Source organism: Pteropus alecto, unplaced genomic scaffold (genome assembly GCF_000325575.1).
Source record: "Pteropus alecto unplaced genomic scaffold, ASM32557v1 scaffold94, whole genome shotgun sequence".
Taxonomy (NCBI): domain Eukaryota; kingdom Metazoa; phylum Chordata; class Mammalia; order Chiroptera; family Pteropodidae; genus Pteropus; species Pteropus alecto.
In genome coordinates this window covers 5,759,655-5,763,444 of record NW_006437736.1, presented here as the reverse complement: position 1 = coordinate 5,763,444, position 3,790 = coordinate 5,759,655, and positions in this window count along the sequence as shown.

Sequence of the window (3,790 nt, the reverse complement as noted above, 5' to 3'; positions counted from 1 at the left end):
CCGAGCCGGGGCTTCGAGGGCCCGGGCCCCGGCCCCGGCGCACCGCTAAGGTCTATGCGGGCTCGCTCCGCACGGTGTTTCCCTGCGCCTCTGCGAAGCGTGATTTCTCAGGCCTTCGTCTCTGCTCAGCCCCCCTCCTTCCTCACGTGGAAATGCACCCGCCTGAGTGCATGCAGCCTGCCCGCGCCTCGATTTTTAAGAAGGGGAAACCAAGGGCAGACGCCTCCGGCCAGGGCGACACCCGAGCTATCGGGTAGATTGGAACAGCAGTTACCTCCTGGAACCTCTTCAGCACCTCGTGTTTTTCCTTGTGTCCCAGTTTACTTTGCCAACGCTCTGACTTGGTCACTGAGCTCGGGTGTTCCCTTTTCGGATTTCATCTAAAGATACAACTCTCTCCTTCAGCTTTATCAGGTCAGTCTAGCCGGCCTCCTTCACTCCGAACTTAAAATGGGACTTAAAATGTTGTGTTTCTTGCCCACCTCCCACCCCCCCACCGCCCATAGTAGTTGCAGCTGACATGTGGCTTTTCCCAGCCAGATGACATTTAGGCTGCAAGAATCCATGGCCCGTTCTTGCCTCAGTGCAGCCAAACTCCCTCGCTCCCTTTCCCCGACAGAAGTCTGGGTGGGACTTCCCTGGGCCGCGACCATCACTGATGGGCGGTGAGCCAAAAGCCACTCACTGCAAAGGGCGGCAGGATTTCTGCAAAGGGAGCCTGGAATCGCCTTCCGTTTAATTCCACTAAACAAGTGGCCTGGTGCCACATTAAACTTTCCAGCTTTAATCGTTTAAAAATACATAGACATGTTTTATTTATAGAGCTCCTACTGTTTCTCCGCATATTTTAACATTTCTGGAGCAAACAAGGAAGCAAAGACAAATGAAAGTCTCCAAATTGCCCCAAGAGTAGTACAGAGAAGACAACCTGATTTGAATTCCAGCTCTTCTTATGGGCCTCTGACCCTGGCTATAGCGCTTTACCTCTGACAGTTTCATCACCTTCATCATGGGATAGTACTAGCTACTTCTTAGGCTTGTTTGGAATTAACATAAATACACTGAGAAAGCCCTAAAAAAAAAAAAGATGACTCGTTATCTTAAGATCTTTATATGGCATGAACTTTAATCTCCATCAAACTTTTAAAAACTTCTTTGCTAAAAAGGAGTAAAACCGAGTGGGGTTCCATACTGTAGCGGTCAGCACGTCCACTTTACACGCAGAAGGTCCTGGATTCATGCTCCAGGGGAGCCACAATCCATGCTCTTATGGCCATGCCACCCTGAGCCCGATGTCTGATCTTGGGAGCTAAGCAGGGTCGTGCCTGGTTAGTGCTTGGATGGGATTATTTATGCCTACAGCACCTAGGAAGACCAGGTGCTGTAGGCATAAATAATAATAAATAGTAAAAAATAAAATAAAAAGTGAAATTGGCCTGTGTTTCACTCCTTTTCTCTACCCAAAAAGTGGACTTTTAGGAGTAAAAAGACGTGCTCAAAGGCAGGAAATATAAATAAGGAAGTAGTAGAATTGGGAGAAGTATGACTAATCCACATACAGGATGATCAACCAAAAGATGCAAAGATGACTGTTTTCTCTGAGTTAATATATTATTTCAGTACCATTGATGTAATCTCTATGCTGAATTCATATTCAACAAAAAGGTTATTCAGCTGCTACTGTTTACCAGACTGTATGCTAGGAGCCCCAGCGTCACAAAGGTGAACAAAGCACTCTCCTCACTCTTGGGAATTAATTCTAGGAGACAGGACACCTAGTGCACAACCTCTGTTCACTTGAATCGCAGGACAATCTGTCCTTTTACACCTGCATTCAGAAAGCCCCCAATAAATGTAAACCATCTTTCGTGATCACATGGTGAAAGAGAGAGATGTGGATCACAAGTTAGTCTTTGGAAAGACATTGTAGCTAATCTAGACCTAATGTTAAAGTTAGAGGACAGGTGACTGTCTTTACTCCCAGTCCGTACACCACAGCTGCCCCTTATTTTATACCACCATTTATGAGTCATAATTCACCAAACAATAAAACAATCTCTGGCACAATGAAGACTTCTCAGTTGGATTTTATGTTTTTACTTTAATGAGGCCTCATAGAATTCCCACGATGACAGTATCTATTATAGTATTGTCTCCAACTTCCTGATTTGCCTCTTGCCCCTCTCTTCTCAATCCATTCTATGCACTGAAGGCCTGGGAAGATCTGGTTTCAGGTTGCCTCTCCCCCTACCCTCACCTCACCACTTCTAGACATACTGGTGTTGCCTCTGCTGCACACACGTGCAAGCGCACGCACACACACACACACACACCCCAGGTTCTTGCCTTAAGGTCTTAACTGACATCTTTGAGGTCTTACCTCTTCAAAGAGGCTTTCTCTGCCTCCTCCCTCTAAAGTATCCCCACCCAATTATTCTCTATAATGTTGTCCAGCCATATCCTACATGAAAGTAAATACTATGTTCACTCCCATACTTAGCTTAATTGGATTATCTTATTTGTTGACTATAAATATATCCCAAATGAGAACACTTCTCATTGCCCCCACTACTTTCACTGTGGTTCAAGCCACATCTCCCCTTACCTCCTAATTCGTCTTCTCGCTTTCACCTTGGCCTACATCCTTCCAAGTTGAACAAAGGAAATGACTAATTGTTCTCTGGCCATAGTACAGATAACCCCAGAATCTGTTTTATTCAATCAATGACAACCTCCCAATTAGTGACAGCTCCTTGCTTTGGAAAGTTAGCCAATCAAGAATAGCCACACTCCAGTAATCCCATGTTCTTAGTTAAACTTCTCTAAACAATTCATCTCTAAACCATCCAGTTTCTAAAAGTGCTAATCTCTGAACCCCATGCTTCCCAAAACACTATGTAAGACCACAGATTCCTTTGTTCAGAGATCTCTGCCTTACAGTACAGCTGTCCTTTGCTTATCGAGAAGTATATTCAGCACTTTTCATTTCTTTCTTTTCAGATATGAATGGTAGTAACCTCTTCATTGGACAATGCCCCGTGGGATCTATGATCCGTCCCCTCTTCGCTCTCCTTCTGACTTCATCTCCTTCCTTTGTTCACTCCACTCCTTGTACTTATTTCCGACAGGAACACTCTGGCCTCAGGGCCTTTGCATTGACTGTTCCATCTGCCAAAGGAACAGTGCATTCTTCCCTTGGAATCCACATAGGTCACTCACCTCCCTCCATATTTTAATGCAGCCAACCCTGATTACTTAACTAAAAATTGCAATTTCAGCTTGCTACCCCCCACTCTCCTTTAACTGCTTTATTTTATTTTTCAATAACACTTATCACCTTTTAACAAACTGTACACTTTCCTAATTTATTTTGTTTATGGTTTATTGTCTTTTTCCACTAGAAGGTAAGTTCTATGAAGACAAAGACTTTGCTTGTTTTGTTCATTAGTGCTTCCTCAGCACAGAGTAGGTATTTATTAGTTGTTGAATGAATGAATTTTTAATATTCACCTTGTTAAATTTAAACTCCTTGAGTGCCAAGACCTTGTTTTCACCACTGTATTCTGGAACAGTACCTGGAACAGTGCTAGGCACATAGTAATTGCTCCATAGATATGTACGGAATGAATGCATGAGCAGGCATTGGAAAAAAATATATTTTAATTGATAATATGAATGACTCTGAAATTACCATAGCCTTATGTATCATCTTTCTTCAGAGGAACAGATTTAATAAACATAGTTAAAATTCCTTAAGTTATTGTAAAGTGTTGATCAAAATATTCAAAAC